Source organism: Arvicanthis niloticus, chromosome 8, assembly GCF_011762505.2.
Source record: "Arvicanthis niloticus isolate mArvNil1 chromosome 8, mArvNil1.pat.X, whole genome shotgun sequence".
In the NCBI taxonomy this organism is placed as follows: Eukaryota; Metazoa; Chordata; class Mammalia; order Rodentia; family Muridae; genus Arvicanthis; species Arvicanthis niloticus.
The window spans coordinates 45,018,151-45,039,132 of NC_047665.1; the positions used below are offsets into that span (position 1 = coordinate 45,018,151).

Consider the following 20,982-nt stretch of genomic DNA (forward strand, 5'->3'; position numbering starts at 1 on the left):
CTTTACACTTAGAATTTTAGAACTGGAAGTTCCATACTATAGGACAGCCCTATTCCCTAACCCTGGAATGAGGCCACCCACATTGAGAAATACCCAGTCAGCTGGCCCACGACTGAGGAGGTCAGCTGATGATGAGCGTCCTCTTCCATGCTGATAGAAGATCACAGGTTACAGTAACATTGCTTCCCAGGACATGTACCCCAGTTTATTCCCTACCCAAATGTTTGCTGTGCTGCAGGCATGTGCTTTGTCTCAAGTTGCTGTGTTCGGGAAGGAAGGCTTTTCCATCTGCTTTGGACAAGTTAAAATCATTTGAAATGTCTTTTCTCAAATTCCTAGCCCTCTCCCCATTTCTATCTATTTTCTGAGAATTAGCAATTCTCTACTTCCTATAACATTGTCCAGAGAGCCTGCTTTCTGTGTGTGTGGCCGGATGGTGTCCCACACTGCTGTTGACTGGGCTGTGGTTTATGTACTCTGTCATTTCAGCAGTGCTGGCTTCTTGGCAAGGAAGGCTTTGCATATCCCACACTTCTGATTAGGGGAGTCCACACTGAATACCTGAAGTCTTTCTAAATATTAATGTCTGTGTCTGACTGTTTCTCCTCTGTCCTTCCTTTCCTCCCATTCTCTCCCCTTTTATCTGTCTTTTGCTTCCTCCTGCTTCCTCCTCCTTTCCTCAATGCCTTTTTCTCTGTCTCTTACTTTCCTCCTTCTTTATTTTTGTATTTTCTTTTTATCTTCATAAAAATGTTGTGACGTAATAAACTCCAACATTAGTTTCTCAAACATCTCTTTAAATATAGGAAACTTAAGATGCAAACTTAATGGCTTTGATATTTCCTAACCAGGTTATCCATGGCTGCTTTTTTTTATTATTATATTTTGTTTTGCATTTTATTATTTTATTTTATTGTTCTGATCCAATAAGTAAAAAGGGGCAACTGAGATTGGGCAGTGATACAGTCCAGTAAGGAAGAGACAGCGTGGTGGCAGAGAAGGAAAAGTGCAAAGAGAATGAGGGATGAGCATAGCAACAGAAACATGAAGGAGCTGGACACGTTCTATCTATAGCTAAGAAGCAAAAGCCAATGGATAGAAAACAGAGCTAGGGTACCAACCCTCAAGAAACACCCCCAGCAACTCACTTCCTCCTGAAAACCTCTTCCTCTTGGAAGGTTCTACAACCTTCCAAACAGTTCCAAAAGCCTCTGGAAGACATTTCACATTCAACTCTCAGCACCCACTGCCCGAATCATGCCCTCCATGCAATGGATATGCAACCTGTTGTGGTCCTTTTCAAATAAAGTTCAACTTCCAGGACATCTTCATCCACACCTGCCTTGCCACCATTGACAGTGCATTTTCGGGTCCATTCCACCTATCAGCTTATTCACTCCTCGTCTATCTCTCTACTATTGCTTCCTCCTGAGCTCTCTAGCTTGGACACCCTAGAGAGTTTAGTAGAAGACTCCTGGCTATTAGCTCCTGCTGAATTGTCTTCTTTTCTGCCCTTCATTGTTTTCCACTCCTCTAGCACAAAAAGTGTTTTCCTTCAGCAAAATGGTGGCACAGCAGTCCTGGTGAGCTGCATGTCCTAACTTGCAGAAAGAACCGATTTGACTCTGATAGGTGGTACCGGTACAGTGTGTGACCATTGAAGGGTGGGTCCTATTGTTTAGGACTTGGCATAATGAAAAGGCCAAATCCTGTCTTAGAAATTCTTTGAGGGGAGGAATATCAGACACTAGTGATCAGATAAATCTTTGGTTTCCCAGTCTCCTCAGCCTGAATCCCCAAGCCCAACAAACCTTATAATTTCTCTGCCACAATTACTTCCCCGGAACAGGCAGGAGGGACCAGAAGGGAGCCAATGTTCCACTTTGGAGGCTGGTGTTCTAGATGGCTCTCCGAAGAGAGGTTGTTCTTTCATTCCAAGATACCATTGTTCCCCACTGCAATTATGGTTAGAAGAAAGACCATGAGAAGTGACTTCAAAGTACTCACGCATCTTAAAAAAAAAAAAAAAAAAGTAAATAAAAAGTTACATCTGGTTATTCCGGTGGGAGGGGCAAACTAGGGTGTCCATTTCTCACTAGTCTGCAGAATTCTAGATACGAACAGCTGCTGACATTTTCGCCTCTGGGGGAGGGGCTCTAAAGAGGGGTCTTGCCTCACCCTCAAAAGGAAGCCTGATCTGATTTTGATTCAAATTCTGACTGGGACAGTGACTCTCACCCAGAGAATGCCAATCCCATTTTCATTCTCAACAATGTTTCCTGTGCTAAAGATCAAAGTGTGACCAGCCAGAGCAGGCTTCAGAGCAGACAGCCCAACTTCTGCGTTGTGTTTGATTTTTTCCAAAGTAAGCTTTACTTTCCAAAACAACGTAGTGTTTCATTGTTTATACCATTAACATTTATTGCTGTTACTTACTTGTTTTGTTTCATTTTTAGTAAGTTTTAAAATTGTGAAAAATTAAATAAAACCATCTCATGTCTGGTACGTTAATTTCTCCTGCACTATGCACCCTGCTTTGATATGCAGTAATCTGAATACTGTTGCATGTTAGCTGCTTCCACTAACCTTCAGCACTCATGGGGGCAGCACACAGACACATTTTATCCATGGCTATATCTTAGTTCCCTGAACAATTTTTGGAACATAATTTATGGTCTATTTGTTGGATGCATTAAAAAATAAACAAATGATATCATAATTTCACTACAGAAGAAATGGTTGTTTAACGGAAACCACATCAAAAAATTTGAAAGTCGACTATTGATGGATGCAGGGGGACATTTTCTGTTATGGAGAACTGCAGATGTTTAACAAAAACATGAAGCCGCCAACATGTGGTTATCGGACCCAGTTCGTGGCCAGGCAGGAACTTGCCTGGCACTGGGTTTTGTTACAGTGTATATAAAACTGAGACCAATCATAATCTTGGATCTGTAATTAAGCCTTTGATTTAATCTCTATAGACTTCATTTCCTCTCTAAGGAAAATGAAAAGCAATAACGTTAACTGTTCTTTCATGTAGAAACATTTTTTGGTGTTGTTGGAAAGGCAAACGGAAACAAAGAACAAATTTGTGGAGGCAATGCACTGCCCCTTCCAAATGAAGAGGCTTGGAATCCCTTTGCTTCAGTGCACTGGCCTCCATCCTTTTCTCCAACATGTCTGCAGGAGTTTTGCCTCAGGTCCTTTGCACATACAGTCTCTTTGGCCTGAAAAGCCCTTGAACAGGATTTCTGCTTGCCTTTTAATTTATACTCAAACTTATCTTTGGGCCTCACCCTGCTCCCTGGAATGAGGAAGCCTGGTTCTTTCCCTTCCCCCACTAGACTCAGCCCTTCTTGTTATCTTTCCTATTCAATGCACTTATAACCAAATCACCATGGCCTATACAATATATATTTGTCTATTTTTTCCTGCCTGTCTTCCTCCACTGGCTGTGGCTGCTTTCTTCTTTGCACACTCACAGGTAAGCTTAAATTTGGCATTGGATTTATACAATAGAACTGGGAAAATGCTGAACAAAGGGGCCTTTTCTTTTTTTCCTGTATCTTTTTCCTCTCCTTTTTTCTCCCTGTTCCTTCCTCTGCCCTTCTGACCTTTTTTCTCTTGTGACTCCTCTTTTTCTGGGAGTCAGTTACTAAATGAACACTTGCAGAAGTATTATTGGTCTGGCCCTGTAGAAATTTGTCTAGAAGTGGTAGTTTATATATGTGTGAGCCTACAGGTTTTCTGATGTTTTGTGCTGAAATGAATGGGTTTGTCTGCCTCATTAGTAAGTCACCTTACCAAAGGGAAAGAGAAGTGTCTGATGACAAACAAAAGACAGAAGGCAAACTAGATAAAAATGGATGCTAAGCAAAAGCTGAGCTCCATGGAAAAGTGTGCTGAAATCATTTTGAATAGGACAACAGCTTCAAAGCCTAGAAAACCCTTGCCCATCAATTAGGAAAAGCAACATACAACGCAAGACTCTTACTCTTGGTAAAAGACTTAAAATCGCATACAGGAGCACAAGGGTAAATGCCAGGGGTGTCTTGGACTCTAGTCACCAACTTACTTCTGTAGTTTCTGCCTAAGGTTAGGATATAGAATGCTTTATGAGTGAGGAGGCAGATAGGAAGACTGACACGAAGATCAGAGCTTCTCATTTCTCTTGCAAACTACTCAAGGCCTGTGACCCTCTTTCCATGAGAGATAAGCATCTTCAAGGTTGAAATCACTGGAAAGCTGTCATTTTCCTTAACTAAATTTCCAGTGTTGCCCCTACTCACATGTACTTTCATAGCTTCCTTGTACAAGAGGTTGCTGCTTTCCAGCAGGGCTTGTCATAGGAGCCAAGGCTTTGGCAGAGGAGGCAGCCTGTTCTGGCTCTGCTCACAGTGCTGTGACTGCCTTGCATCCTTACCCTCTTGGCCTCACTGTGGCTTCCTAAAATGGCTTGTTACTACACTTTCCAGACCTTAGGCCTGGCATGAACATTTCTTTTCAGCTAACAAACTCTCATTTTTCAAGATCCATCTCTAATGTGCACTCCACTTGGAAATCGTCCCTGGTTTTCAGTACTTTGAGGATCAAAGAGAATGTTTCCCATTCTCAAAACATTTGCAGCATATTTATGAATGCCAAAAGCACGAGGAGGAAAATAAACAATGTAAGGAAATGCATTTATAGTGTGTGGCCAAAACCCTGCTATCCTGTGGGAAAATGGTCAGCTACCATCTCCCTATACTACACAAACAATGGAAAGATACCTCTAGTTTTCTTGTGATATTACATCATGAATATTAATTTGAATCCAAATAATATAATTCAATATTTCATACAAGCTACATTTTAAAAAAATTTCCTAATCCTACGCTACCAACACCAGGTAATCTCTCAGAATTAAATACATCTTGTTAATGTTCCTGTGTGTGTGTGTGTGTGTGTGTTCTGTATGTGTGTGTATGCTCACACACGTGTGTGTATGTGTGTGAGAGAGAAATTTTATAAACACATCAAGTTTGCCTGTTATATAATAGACTCCCATTATATAAATGCATTTTGAGAGCTATTTTTTAACTTGTTAGAATACCTTGGCAATTTTTTGTCAGTAGCTAGTGCAAAGTGTTAAATAATGTGTCATACTTCTTTTCAGAATGAAAATCTAACTAATACTTGGGCACTCCATACAAAGTAGCAAAAGACAGACTCCGATTTAGCAGTACACATTTAAGAATCCCACAGGGAAGAGTTCTGGAAGTGTAATTTTTCAATCAAAATGTTGACACATGTGAGATTTGGTGTAGCAGTGTCACACTGCTATCCAAATAGGGTGCCCCAAATTGTATTCCCACTATCAATGTATAAAAGAGTGGCATTCTTCCCAACATAGCTACAATCAATAGACAGTTTTGGCATTTTACAGCAAGAGAATGAATTTTAAGTAACTCAGCTGCTGTGTGTTTGAGCTTAAAAGGAAACACTTCAGAGTGTTAAGTGTGAGTGTGCATTTGTAGACTCACTGATCTATAATTTCTGTGCAAATGAAGTTGGTTGTTTTTTTTCTTTTTGGATTCAACTGGCCTTTCAGTTCTCAGATAGAGCCAAGCTGGCCAAGGTTACCAGTGAGGAGCTCGTTGGATCAGTGACTTCATGGCACAATGGCCATGCCTGTAAGATGGTTTTTCATAAGAAGCAGGAGCCCCTGGAATTTGGAGGCTACTGAGCATCACTGTCATCTGAGGTCACTAGAAGAGCAGGGGCCCTAAGCAGGTCACAGCAGGCTATCAAAGCTGCTGGCTTCCCCATCATCTGGCGTATTTAGTCTAGAGGATGTGGTCTGAACAGACAGTGGTTCTTCCATTCTTTTGGGAAAACTCAGTTATCAGGACCAGAGCTGATTAAGTATAAAAGGCAGGGGTTTGAGGTCAGGGTAATGCTGCACATGCAGCCATTCACCAGAATAACTGAAGGTCAAGTGCCAACTATGAATGCTCTACAATTGCCATCTCAGAAGTGCTGAGGGCTCTTGTTTGGAAACAGATCTACTGTTACATACCCTGGTAGAATGCCACTCATTCTACAAAGCATAGTCACACTGTTAAAGCAACTAGAAATTGGAAACTTTCCCTTTCACTTTGTTGAGATATTGTTTATGTGCACATTGCTTAGCTGCTCATCTGTGTGTGTGTGTGTGTGTGTGTGTGTGTGTGTGTGTGTGTGTGTGTTTGTGTAGGGTTGAGGTTTCAAGGGCTTCTGTCCACTTTACCACTTCTATTGTTGTTTCTCTTGTTCTGCTCATGTTTAGGCTGTCATGAATCACTGGGAGACATGGTCCCAGCACACACCATGATCCTCTAGCTCTCCAATCTTTTTGACCTTGTCTTATGAAATTATTCCTGGGCCTTAGTTACAGAAGTTGTTTTCTTGAGGTATCTACTGGGACTGGGCTCCACAGTCCTACATTTTAATTAGTGGTTGTTTTCTGTAGTGGTCTCTATCTGTTGCTAAGAGAAGCTTCTTTGATGAAGGGTGAGGACTACACTTACCTGTGGGTATAAAGACAAATGTTTAGAATATGGTAAAGATGTGGTTAAGAAATTAGTTAACCAATATCAAATGAAAAGGCCTAAAAATACACAGAACACATAAAATAACATTAAACAGACTGACCAACATGTATTTATGTATTTAAGAATATTAAATATGTATGTATGTATATATATATATATGTGTGTGTGTGTATATACGCATACACACACACACACACACACACACACACACACACACACACACATATATATATATATATGACAACAATTACTGAAAAAAGACCATGAATTTGGAAAAGAGAAAGGAGAAGTATATGGAAGTGTTTAAAGGGAGGAAGAAAAATGGAAATAATGTAAAAAAATGATAATTTTAAAAGACAGATCTTGAATTGTGTTGTTTGGGATGCATCCATATGTGAGAAGTCTTGATCCAGTGATCTTGCCTGGGGCTGGGTGTTCCTAAGTTCTTAGCCTTTTATCCAAAGCATAAAAAAATGCTCAAAAACGTGCAAATGTAGGAAGTGAACTTTATTCTGAGAAATGTGATAGTCCTTATAGAGGGATACTCTAAGAATATTCACAGCAGTCCACACAAATGAGGATTCTCAAGACTCTCGGTTGTCATTTTGGGTTTCGTTGTATTGGGTTCAACAGAATAAAGTTTTGATTGACAGGTTGATATAACCATTTCTTCCAAGTTTGCATGCCAGTTCCTGTGATGCATCTGATTATAATCATAGCCATGCCCAGATGGATAATGTCTCTAAAAGTTCACTTGAAGGACAGTTTCTCTTACTGTACATGTATCTGATTTCAGTTTAGACCAGACCAACCCCACTTACATAAAAGTTGTGTAAATTTGTTCTATGGGATGGAAGTATCCATATTATCACTCAGAGATGAAAGTATCTTTATCTGGGTGCAGATGAGGAGTTGAGGGCTATTGAATCTGAGAGGTGCATTGTCTGGAGGCAAGGTGTGCACAGTGCCTGGGGGTGTGGTTCCTGTACTTGCTGCATCAGGATCCCACTTCAACTTTTCTTTTCTTTTTCACAGATTTCATTTCTCAGAGGAGTTTCAAGTTCCCAGATTTAGGATTCCCGCACTGCCTTCCTTGTCATCAGCCGCACTTGCTTGAGTTCTGTGCATTGACATGTTGCCATTCAAAGTCCACAGGATGTTCTCTCAAGCACTCTCATGTGCACTGCATGCCATTTGTTCAGTTGCATTGCTATATTAAACATCAATTGTGAAACTTCTTGTTTTCAATAGATAAAGTCAAAACTAGAAAAAAATTAAAAATAGAATTGATATAGCTCTGAAATTAAGGCCTTAGACATGCTGCCTAGGGTCTCAAACTGAACTTGCTTCATTTGTTTAATGTGGTTTATATTTTTACCTAATCAAGCAACATAGCATAAAGCATTTTGTTTATGAAGACCTATTTATTTTACTGAGAACCTAAGTAAGGGTGTTTCTAAACCACTGCTGAGGGAAGCTTTGTGTCATTGGAATTCATCCCAACATCTCAGGTACAAGAAATGATCATTGCGAAGCTGGAGGATGACATAGGGTTCAGGGACACAGTGTTCCTCCGTGCTGCCTGTCCATCACATTTGCATTTTCCTACTTGCCTCATCACTATTATGGCATGCATACTGCATACTTTTCCCTGTCACTAATGTTAGGTTCTCACAAAACAAATTGGTCATGTCATTACTCTGATTACCAGTCAAAAAAATGAAAAATACCCTATTTTTGTCATATAAAATTCACATTCCCTATTCCTATTCCTATTGATCAATAGGCTTTTTCATCTTCTGTCTGTTCCCTTACTGTCTCTTCCATGGAAGTTTAGGATTAGGATATCATCAATATTTAGGGTTGCCAGGCCAGGATCTTGATGAATAATTTTCCTTGCACATCTTCTCACCTAGCAACATTTCTTCTTAAAAAAAAAAAAAACCTCTAATTCTTCTTCCTCCTCACTGAGGCGTTCCTTGGTTACCTAGGCAGATATAGCTTGCAGCCTTCTCTGCAACCTCATTATAAGTGGCCTTCCCCCTCACTGTGACAAACCACACACCTTCTCATTGCCTGTGTCATTCTCACCACACTGAAACTTCCAAAGGCAAGCAGTGCCTTGCCTTGTTTGTTATTGATTATCAATAAGGAAGAACATATGTAGGAGCTCAATCTATGCATTAAATAAAGAAATCAAAGAACACTTTATAGAGTTAAGAGATGCGTCAGCTAATTAGTTGGTAAACTGTCAATGATGACTGTGTTAAGTATGAAGTAAATTATTTTCTCTGAGATATACCTACACATTAAATACTCATGTTCTCAGGTCCGTTCCTGAGGAGGTTGATAGGCTGCGTCTCTTGGAGATCAAGAACATGTTTATTTATTGCTTTTCTTGTATGACCTTTATTACTGGCCTACTATAGAAGTCCCAAGTCATATTCCACTGTATAATCAAGGCAGGTTAAGATCCCAGTTGCTCCTGAGCTATCTGTATAGCATGCTGAACATAATCTTATTGTTCCATTTTCTGTTACTGTGTATTAATTGTACAAAATAATGTATTTCATTGTCACTTCTTCATATACACACACACATACACACAAACACACACACATACAAAATATACTTTGATCATATTCATTTCTACCATTACCCTCTCTTGATCATATTATTAAAAAGTCGCTACAATAGTGCAGACACCATCCTCATACTAGACATTTCCCTAATCACCAATAGACTCATTCATCAAAATCCTCTTGCAGACTGCCTCCATCTGGCTGATGTAAAAGATTACATACTTCCCTTTTATCAACACACTCTTTCTGGTTTTATAACATAACGTTTTCATGTAAGTTAAATTTTGTGCCAGATAATTATGATAACAAATACCATTTTTGAAGCTCAGGTTTTCAATCTTCAAATAAGTATCTGTTTCATCCATTTAAGAAGAAATACCCACAGTAGTTAAATTTCTGCAGTTTGATGCTAGATCTAGTCGTACCTCTACCTCATCCACTCCATCCCATAAGAAGTGGTTACCTATGTGCTAGCCTACTGGCAATTATATCCTTTAACACTGGCTTGCTACATGGCTCTTATCTTGGAAAGAGCTTTTGGATTGGGATAAGTCATTGAATGAGAAAGTTGAAAAAGGCATGAGAGTAATGGGTCAACAGGACTGGTTATTAAATGCTATCTAAGAGTAGAAAATGATGAAGATTAAACCAAGTGCCTCAGCTTCCTGTGTGGTCCAGGCCCTTGTTAGAGGAACAGTATAGAGGGTTGAGACAAGCATTCCTAGTCTCTAGATGCATGCAACTACGTTTGTGTGAGAACAGAAATAATGCCTAAAACTGAGTTCTACACCTTCCACTGGAGAATCAGGGAGGCTGCTCATGTTGATCTTTCTTAGGTCCAGTGAGCAAATACATGAGTTTGTCCAATCAGAGATTGCCTTGTTACCATAACCCTCAGACAAACAAGGACAGCTCCTTGGTCTTGGGAAGGGATTTGAAGTCATCTGTCCTGTCAACATGTGGCTTCCAACACATCAATCCATGCTCATCTCAGTGTCCTCTAATGATACTTAGAGACTGGGCTTTATCCACAGGCTTCACAGCTCCACTGCTGTCATGGGTTTGCCCATCTATTTGTCAGCCATGTACTGAAAGGGAATTCTTTCTGGGATTGAGTAGTCAATTAAAGCATTCTGATCATTGTTACCAGTTAAATAGGAAAAAAATAAAAAGTTCTTACAGAATCTACATGCAAAAGCCAATTCTCACTGGAGACAGGAGGCAGGAGTACTGTTCAGAGGTCAGGGTAGCCCTGGTTTGAAGAGGTCACATTGACCAAAAGGAGTGCATAAATGGATGAGAAGGGGCTTAATTGCATTGTTGAGTTTGAAGTGGAGCTGATAAAATGATGATGCTCTTGTTTATACTAGGCTTCAGGTATAATGTAAGGGCAAGAACTAATTTGAACATTCTTTTATTACACCAAAATTATGGTGGAATGCAAAGGCCTCCACAAGAGTTGATTCATCTCCGCTATTCACTCACATTAGTATAATGGGTTTTGGATTCATTGCTTAATTGATAAAGAAAATTTTCTAAAAGTTTAGGTATAAGGAAATCCCAGTGGAGAACAAGGCAATGAGTCATGTTAGAATCCTAGGTTCTATGGATGAAACGGAAGATGAAGACTCTCAGGCATCGAGCATTCTACTCATATGCTATGGACGGCAAACATGAAAACTGGAAGAAGCCAAACTGGCTTGGACAGTCAAAAAAATATTATGTTTCATAACTGTTTGTTCACTGTAGGCAGTTTTAGAAAAATAGTAAGACCTTTTAGACAAATTATCAAATCATAACAATGAGCTAGTCTATGAAATAAATATACTTATAATTGGAAGCATTTATCGTGGAAGAAGAATTGGCAATTCAAATGATATATTTAAGATGGGAAAACTGGCATTGAACAAAATGACCTTCAATGTAGCAAATCTTTTCAGTAGTGTTATAGTTTACATCATAACTGTCTCTCAAAAGTCTCCACTTTAAAGGTTCGGTACACTCTATATCAGGCAGAAGTGAAAATTACATGAAACCTAGAAACAGTTTTTGAAAAGGGACTTGGGAACCCCTTGTTATTGACTCTTCTCTTTTGCTTTCTGGCTATGAAGTGAATCTTTTATTCTTTTTTTCCTCTACCGCATATTCTTGCTGCCATATGTACTTCTTTTGAAGCTTTGTCAGACCCAAAATAATAGGGCCAATTTTGGAATCTCCAAAAGTCTGAGCCAAAAGAAACCTTTCCACCTGTAAGTTGATTTTGTCAGATAATTTATGGTTCCCCATAATTTAATATTTTTTTAAAATCTAGCATTCTGTTTTCTGAGTCTTTGCATTTGATTTTTTTGTTGATTTTTGTACCACTCTTTAACCAAATAATTCACAAAATCTGGGTATTTTTTAACGGATATTATGTACATAATCAAGAAATTGATGCGATTTATATCAATATAATAGTATTAATTAATTATATAATACAGATGGATAAAAGGCAACTGAGAAGTTGGTAACATTGTCTTAAGTGAAAACTTTGAGTGTGGGCTTAGCTAGCATTTCACTGACCCTGGGCTTCACTGCCGTCCATCTATTTTACAGAGCCAGCACCCATTTTCTACTTCGCTTCTCAAATTCTGTATGTGTTAATTCCAATCTCCTCACACTTTCTCAGTAATCCTTTAATACTTACCTATAATGAGCCAACCTTTTATTCTGCAAAGTTATATGTTTCCATGCCACTTACATAGATGTGAGTCCTTTGAGCTTTTTCTTTAACAACTATTCTGTTTCAAGTAACTTTTTTCTTCTTCTCTTCTCTCTCCTCCTTGTTCTCCTCCTTTTCTTCTCCCTCACTTGTTTTTGAGCTATAAACTTATTTTCTACTCAGAATTGATTAATGTAATGTCAGCAAAAGAAAATTTTTAATTTTTTCCCAGCTCAACTTTAGAAAATTACTTGAATCCAGAAGCATTATCACAACTGGCCTTTAGCTTTATATTCGGCAAAAGATAGTTTCCAGAACAAACCTTATTACCTGTGTCAGGATAACACCAATTAAACTCTTAATTATAAATGTGTACGTCCATGTGAATGTGTAAAATTTTATGTATATACACATATCTCCATAATTAAATATAACATATTATATACTAATTAACATATTTATCAATAAAATATTAATTATACACTATTAATTAATTGTTGATCTTGTTATTGATGATAATAATCAGTAAATATATATATATACATATATATATATATATTCACACATGGGAACAGCAGGCACAGGTTACATGAAGGGAAAGGGGGAATAACACAGATGAAGGTCTGAATGAAGAAGGGGTTGGAAGGCAGGGCTGAGGATCAGGGAGGAATAACTGACACTAAGGATGTCTGAAATAGACAACAGGGAATTGTGAAGCCTGAATCTTACTGCACCTAAATCCAGACACACAGTAAATGTTCACCCTGAAGCTTGTCTTTCTGGGCTCCTATATCTTTTGGTTTTTTTAGTTCTGTCTACTTTTGAGATACTCCATAAAATGAAGTATTTTCTTTCTCATCTGAATAAATAGCTCCCATTAGGCTGGACCATTCTCAGAACACTTTTCAAATGAGTGTGAAACTTTTATCTCTTCTAAGTTGAACAAGCAGAGGATACATCCCTTATTCTTAAAACCCCTCATGTATTACCATTTTCAGGTATCTGAGATGGAGTGGCCTTACCTGCTAACTTTATGTATTTCTAAAGAGGTCAATCAGGTTGCTTACCTGCTTGTTCATTCATGTGTGTGTTCATCAACTCTCTGTGAAGTAGGACAGATCATTTGTTGGGAAAACTAGTAAATGGGCATGGATGGGTCAAAAGCAGTTACTTGTGGCTTCTGATGCTTAAGTAATGATGGTATTTCTGGTTTAGATGGTGTAAGATCATCAGAGAACTTCCTTTTTATCTATGTCTTCAATTGGATTCTCTTCCCATCCAAAATAGAAATCAGAATAAAAAATGGAGATTCAAATACTACTTTTATTTATGTCTTTTATATAATATAGCCCCAATATAATCATGAAAATGACTATTTATAAAATTATATCTGCTAACCTCTGCCCAGACCTTGAGGGTTATCTAGTTCATAGATAGAACTGGACAGCTTAACTTTGCAACAGGAGGCAAGTCTCTTGACTGAACTTTGTGGAAACTACTTGGAAATCAGATTTTTCAGTTTTGTAGTTATCTCTTGTTTTTTGTTTGTTTGTTTATTTTGGTTTTTTGTTAGTTAGTTTGTTTTCCTCCTCCTTTTGTATTTCTGTTTAGAATGTGGAAAATGAAGAGCAGAAAGACAGACTCTCTGAGGATTGTTAACTGCTGCTCAATACTTTTAATTCTTAAACTAATTAGGGGTGACTTGTCCACCTAAAAACATTACTTCTGAGGATCTGTCAGACTATGGCAACAACTGTTATTAGGGAGTCTTTTTTTTTTTTTTCTGCCAGCATGTGACACTGAACATGCTGTGTACAAACACAGCAAACAGTTCTTCCTGAGGGCTTGCAGAAGCCATGGCAGCCGAGACAAATGAGCAGCATGCATGGAGGAAGAAGAGCCAAAGAATTGCCAATTTCCAGTCAACTGGCCGAACCCATCTCAAATCTTCAGTTAAATGTGAACCAGTTGTCCCTCACTAAACAAAATACAGCCAATTATCTGATTCTTGCCAAGGGTAAGAGCTAGAACCTTGAGGCTACATCCTGATGTTCCTGCCTGATGGAAGACTCTGTGGAAATCGTCAGTCAACAAATTTCATGGTTGAAGTGTCTGATTTCATGCCTGCTTACATTTACCCACATGCCATGTTGAGACTACAGAGTGCATGCTATAGCTGACACCCAGAGGCTCCCTCTCAGCTATTCTGTGGGAGCTTTGTGTCCAGAGGTGGTCCTTCACAGCTACCCTTTGCATGCTTAGCATCCATGTGATTTCTCAGGCTGCTTGACCCACAGCCATGGGAAAATAAAAACTGTATAGTTGTTTTCAAATTTATTTCCCAGGTCTGCCTATTTTCAGGTTAACCCAATACTGCATGCTATGTGTCACAGGCTGGCCCACGGGCTCATATGGGCCAGAGATATCCTGCAGCCTTATCTTTTCTAGGTTCTGGGTGCTAAGGTGACACTCTTGCTTAAGCACTTTAACCTTCTTTTTCACAATTCCTTAATCAGAGATTTTTTTCCCCTTCTCTCTTTGAGTCCTCATATTGTCTCCCTGCAGCTACTAGCAGAGGACCATTCAGGCACTGCCCCCTGCAATGTTTTTTACTGAAATAGAATTACATCACTTCACCCTTCCCCATCTCCAGCCCCTCCCAGGTACTCTCCCTAGAACCACTCCCATGCCACCCACCTCAAGTTGACAGCCTCTTTGTCTTTATTAATGTCATGTCACACACATATACATATATGTATAGATAGATAGATAGATAGATAGATAGATAGATAGATAGATAGATAGATAGAGAAATACTTTCAAGGCTAATCAGTCTGTGCTAGACTACCAATAAGGAAGCTCATCTTGAGAGAGTATAATTCTCCTTCTCCCAGCAGTTTATGTCTAGAGTTGGAATTCTGGACATTCCTCACACATATTATGTCAAGAGATTCCAGACTTCTATTTCTTGGAGGTACTGAAGCTGAGGCCCCCAATGGTTTTATGAGTGTTCCCATTTTCTTTAAAGATGTGGGGACTCCTACTCATTGGTATTGAGTTTTTTTGTGAGACTCTTGGCTGAGGGCCCTTTCAGTGGTATGCACTGCTATTCCTTTGAGATCTCTGGCACTCTGGTGAGACAGAGTACACCCGTATCTTCTCTGGTGTTGGGCACAGTACCATTTTATTTTGCTATACATATCACAGTTGTGAGCTAGGGACCATCTTTTCGTGTGAGCACTGAAGTCAACTTGTAGGTCAGCATTGCATCTGGGCTCCAGGCCTAATCCAGTCTTCTAGGTTTATCAATGTTAATCTGAATAAACCACTAATTTTATGATAAATGTAAGCAAATAAAAAGCATAGTATTTGACGTTAGAGAGTAGTTAGTATGCACTAACTGACTGAGTTCATGAATGAGTTTCATGAACTCAAATATTAGTTCATATCACAGAGTGACATGTGTATGTATGATAAAAATGTCTACATTGAGTTCATGGAATTCTAAGCCATGCTGGCTGTAGATTCTTCCTATGAACAATATAAATTCAGCAATATTCGATCTAGTAGTGTGGGGCTGGTCAAGAAAGGCAGTGCTAACAGGACAGAACTTACCTTTTGAATAGTCCTAAAATGGTAGGGACACTTCAAGAAAATGGACACTGTGCTGTAAATCTTAATTTACATGAGGATTCATTGATCAGTTACTTATATGTTTTATATGGGGCAGGTGCGCGGTTAGCTTTTGAAGCGTTAAGGTTCATCATAGTTTGGTTCTTATTTCCATTGAACAGGTAAAAAGATTGAAGAACAGGTACATGAGGCCACATAGCCCTAATAGGAGGAAACAAATCAGGGTCAAGTTAGGCTTAGACTTAATTAAATCACCATGTCATCTTCCTAGTAACAGGATGTTATAGTCAGTGGATGACTTTCAGGATGAATCCTGTCAGCTCTTTGCTATGCTCCACCAGCGAGGTTCCCAGCAAAGAGAAGAACACAATATGAGCCAGTAAGGGATCACTCTTTTCTTCTGCTCTTCTTTTCCCAACTTCTTAACACCTCACCATACAAGATAATGTCATTTCCTTGGTGGGGGAGTTGTAGCCATTGGCTCCCAAGGTGCGGATGTTGGCATTAGAGGAACCCTGATCTTAGAATTGTGAGATTTTGATTGTTGCATTCACTTTGCCTCGCATTTCCTGCATGATCTTTGGAAAAATCACAAGCTCTATAGCCATGTGGTTCTTCACCTAGATAACAAAGAGGTCGGACCAAGTAGTACTATGTTTCATAGTGTCAGGCACTCTGTAATTCTGCGATATAAAGAATCCAACCGCTTTAGCAAATGCTTAAAAATATTTATAAAACAATTTAAAATGACGGATCCAGCTTCAATTCCTTGAATTTCAAAAAGCAAATTCTTCAGTTTTGTTTTCTCACATTTTTTTGTTTATAAACATGTCCTTAGTTTTGCACAGGGGTGAGGAAAGCTTCACACTGAGTGACCGAATTTTACTTTTAAAAGTTATTTTATATTATGTTATTTTGCTTAATCACAATTTAAATGTCACAATATAAATCAGAGAAGTCCAAAATAGTGCAAAGACTGTCAAGATTAAAAAAAAAAAAATCACAGAAATTTCCTGTATTTTCACAACTATTTAACATATGCCAGATGGAGAAATAATGCATTGCTTCCTGTGGAAACAGGGCAGTCAGCAAGGCAGCTTTTCACACATAGGAACCACCCCTGGATTTGTGAAGGGAAGCTTCAAGCTGGCTCTGTGAAGCTTTCATGGTAGGGAGTTACCATGTGCATCAGAGAGGGCTGATTGAACTTCTGCTATGTGTACGTGTTGTGGGGATTTGACGGATAAAGGCTGCCCACCCAACTAAAAGGGATTTGAATCTTGGGAGAGCAAAACAATGACTGAGTGTTTGACTATAGAGATGGGAAGTTGAGGATGTGAGCTGGGGTTCAGGTGGGGTCACCAGTCTGGAGCTCTTCAAGCTTGTATGGGAGACCACGGATACCTTTGTGAAACTTGGAACCAGATCTCTCAGTTTAGGATTTCTGTGGGACTGACAATCTCTTTCTGCTCCGGTGTCTCATCTTTTTTTTTTTTTTTTTTTTTTTTTAAATTGTTCATCACAACATAAGAGGATCTGCTTTCTCGTGCCACCCTTTTGTGTGGGAACAACCAGGTTCCCATGTAGCAGTCCTGAATGTGGTCCAACATCAATGTACCCCACACATCTTAACCTCTTCCCTCTTGCATAGCTCACATATACTCTGTACAAGTCTCTGTCTTCAAAACATATAGAAGCAGGTCATGTAGCTCCCTCAATGAAGCCATTGCTTACCCTATGGCTCTAGTTCCCTACACCCCCACCACCATCAGCAGTTTTCCACCTGCTTCCTTGTTCAATTCGCCAATTCTCCAATTCGCCAATCATAATCCCTACAGTCCTTCCATTTACCAGATCTCCTTTGAGTTTACATAGGTTTTGTTTGTTTGTTTGGTTGGTTTGTCTGCTTGCTTGTTTTGTTTTTGCTGTTGTTGCTTTATAAACTTGTATTCTCAGGACTTTGTGGGGTTGAGTGTGGTACAGTCAGGTAAGAGTTCCCTGAGATCTCTCATGTAGTTGCCACACTGAAGGCTACAATTAGAGTCCAAAATAAATTTGTATACTTGAATAGCTCCTTGGCATCCCCAGATTGGATGGATTTAGCTGGGCTCATCTGGAAAATCCAGGCCTCAATTTTCCTTCACATGATTGCTAGGGTCTCTTGTTCTGCACATGGCCTCTCTGTATAGGTTCTGTGATCCTTATGGTCAGGATCTGGACCAGGAATTTTTAGGTTTTTGACCTCGAATTCAGGGAATTGAAATAGAAGCTTACACAGACCGTGACATTAACAAGGAAAGTTTTCATAATAAAATATAAGTCATGTTAGATACATTTTTCAGGAGTGACAATGAGTAGAAAAATTCTAGACAATAGAAGCCCTAACTAAAATGCTCCTTAGGCTACTACTTAAAAAGATACCCACACAGAAACACACAGAAACATACACACACACACACACACACACACACACACACACACACACACACTGTCTTCAGAACTAATTGAGACAATTCATGTAATCCCTAGGATGAGGCTTCTGCATTTTTAACAGCCACAGTTATGTACATGGAAAACAAGACCATGTTTACAGTTCAGTCCTAGAGACATTGTCAACTTTGTAACTTAAAAGTATCCTTTCCTATATCGTCTCTGTGTAAATTCTTATTATGTTATGAGATAGGTAGGTAGGTAGGTAGATGTATGGATGATAGATGGGTAGATAGATAGATAGATAGATAGATAGATAGATAGATAGATGATAGGTAGATATATGGTAGGTATATAGATAGATGATAGACAGACAGACAGACAGACAGACAGACAGACAGACAGATAGTTCAGAGCCCTGTTCTTTACTACTCACAGTAGTCTCTTATAAGTTAATACAATCTTGTTTTAGTTTTTTTTCAGGCATAAAATAAAATACACTTTGAGCCTATGACAACCAGATACAGATGAAATGATTGGTTCATTTATTGAGACAATAATAAGAAATGTCTCCTACAGAGACTTCTGTGGTGCTCAGTAAATACACACAGCTTTATTAGTTTTTACCTTGAATTATATTTTTCTTTCTGCGAAAAGACAGCTATTCAGACAAGAGTAGGTTCTATTTAATTTTTATTTTTCTTCTTCTGTAGATCTTTTGTGAAACAACTCCCTTTAATATACCAGAGAAGATTCTATTGCCATGCCCTGTCCACTGCAGTGTGACATGTGACTTTAATTTTGTTTGATCATCAGTGAACAAACACATTTTTTTCAGCTCTCCATCTTTTGGTGGACTGATATACCCTGTAATAGATTTTCCTTGTCCCATTGTGCTCTTCTATTACAAAATTAGTTAAAGATCCATTCTTACAAAATTGTGTAATTCTGTTCCTCTGTGTTATTGTCTGCTTAACCATAAATCTGGCATTTACAGTAGTGTTGTCTTCATTCTTCCTTTTACCCACATCACCACCCATTCATGTTCAAATGCTCAGAGACCCACTCCAAACTCTCCAAGGGGGCCAATACTCCCTTGGCTCGGTGTTGCAAGCCTCCCCACCAGCTTGACAAAGACAAGTCCAAGAAAAGAGTGGCGTTGCACAAAGTTGTTTATGTTCTGTAGTACTGTTCAGGTGTCATCTTGCCTACAAATGTGCCTGTTGTGGTCTCTTCTTCTGTCTGACAGCTGCTTGCAACATGTAGTGTGTGAGGACAATTCAGCACGCTTCTGCAGTGCAGCTGACAGTACAGAAGCTCCAGTGTTGGAAGGTCTTCCTTTCTATCTGGAACAATGACTACAGGATAAGCTGCTCGCATTTTCTAGCCTTCTATTTGCAGCCATAGAGGATTTCTTTTCCTTTAATATGTGCAGGGCACTTCCAATACACAAGGATGCATTTGAACATGGGCAGTAACATTTTAAAAGCCTGTTTTATCCGACAGAATTTGCAAATCACATAGCCCCCTTTTCTCAGTCCCAGTAACTCACAGGGTAGAACTGTTTCCACATGATTAGAGTTGTTCTCATTATTTTCCTGAAGTTAAAACAAAAGAACCCCACAGCCTCATGTGTGACTTTAGTAGTCACTGAACTCCAACATCACCATGGCCCTCTGGTTGGGATCAACACCAAAGACATTAGCCTCTTAGACATCTACTTTCAAATGAAGGCCTATTAAAAAGCTTTCCTTAAAACAATCACCTTAGTGCATATTCAGTTTTTAAAAATTCCTGAAAGTTATTTCCACAGGTGCATGCTAAGCAGTTCAAAGCAGTTCACCAGTCAGTGCAAAAAAAAAAAAAAAAAAAAAAAAAAAAAAAAAAAAAAAAACAGTTTCCCCATGCAGCATGCACATTAATGTAATGTAATGTTCCACATTACAACTGTGAAGAAAAGAACCTTCACCCACCTGGACTCAAAGGCATGCCTCAACAAGAATAGAACAGTTTCTGGATTCTGGAATCAATGACAAGCTCAGGTAAATAAAAGTTGTTCTCCTTGCTTTCCATACGGCAGGCAGCCATTCCCCACAAGACAAATGTAAGGATGTGTTATAACATGTATATGAAAACTAATCCTGACTTAGAAGAGCATTTTGAAGCACAGTGCTGAATTAAAGACATAGCAACATGTTGATTTTTATACTTCAGTGTTCAGAATAGCAAGCGACGATTGTATTCATATGCTATTCCAACAGACTGAGTAATCATCAAGTGTAAGATACACCAGAGGCATCAGATGAAGGCAAAGTCCACAATAGTGAATAAATTAATTTCAAAGGGAAGAATTGGAAACAAGAAAATGGGGACAGTTCTTAGCAAAATCTGGCGCTTTTCTAAAATACGGAGGACATAAAGATTTCTTCTCCGTGGAAACTCAAATATATTTAGTGAATTCGATCTATACTAGTCAGAGACAAGTCAGCATCTTTCTGATGTAGCATGAAGATGAACATATATGTCAGAGGAAAGTATGCAGATCAAACCACAGGTGGGATGTCATTCCCAGTGAGAAGAGAAAGCCATGACCACAAAATAGATGATTCAAGCAGAATTATCTTAGGGAACAAAGGCTCCACCATAACACCAGTATCTGTTATTAAGCCGTCATTAAAGAGTAGGCCATAAAAAATAGCCCTGAAGATGAATGTATGAGACTTCAATGTAGAATGGTGACTATGGCATTAAAGTGAATGGTGAGATAAGATAAATAGGACATTGGTGATAACTGAAATGCAGCTGCTTGTTAGAACAAAACTCACAGTAGAATAGCCCTGCCCTGTGATTTTTCAAAAAATGTCGAAGAAGATCTCAGAAAATGGAGAGATCTCTCATGCTCGTGGATTGGTAGAATTAAAATAGTAAAAATGGCTACCATACCAAAAGCAATCTACAGGTTTACTGTAATCCCCATCAAAATTCCAAAACAATTCTTCAAAGGCATGGAAAGAGCAATTCTCAAATTTATCTGGAAAAACAAAACACCCAGAATAGTGGG

General features: G+C 38.9%; 1 long non-coding RNA gene across 1 annotated transcript in view; it reads right to left on the minus strand.

Moving 5' to 3' along the window:
• Positions 1-7,067: 7,067 nt before the first annotated feature.
• The window catches only part of LOC143443200 (uncharacterized), a 49,382-nt gene continuing 35,467 nt past the window's right edge, over positions 7,068-20,982 (minus strand). The window contains exon 2 of the long non-coding RNA XR_013111965.1: positions 7,068-7,838. This is a non-coding gene — a long non-coding RNA (uncharacterized LOC143443200). The remainder of the gene's footprint in view (positions 7,839-20,982) is intronic.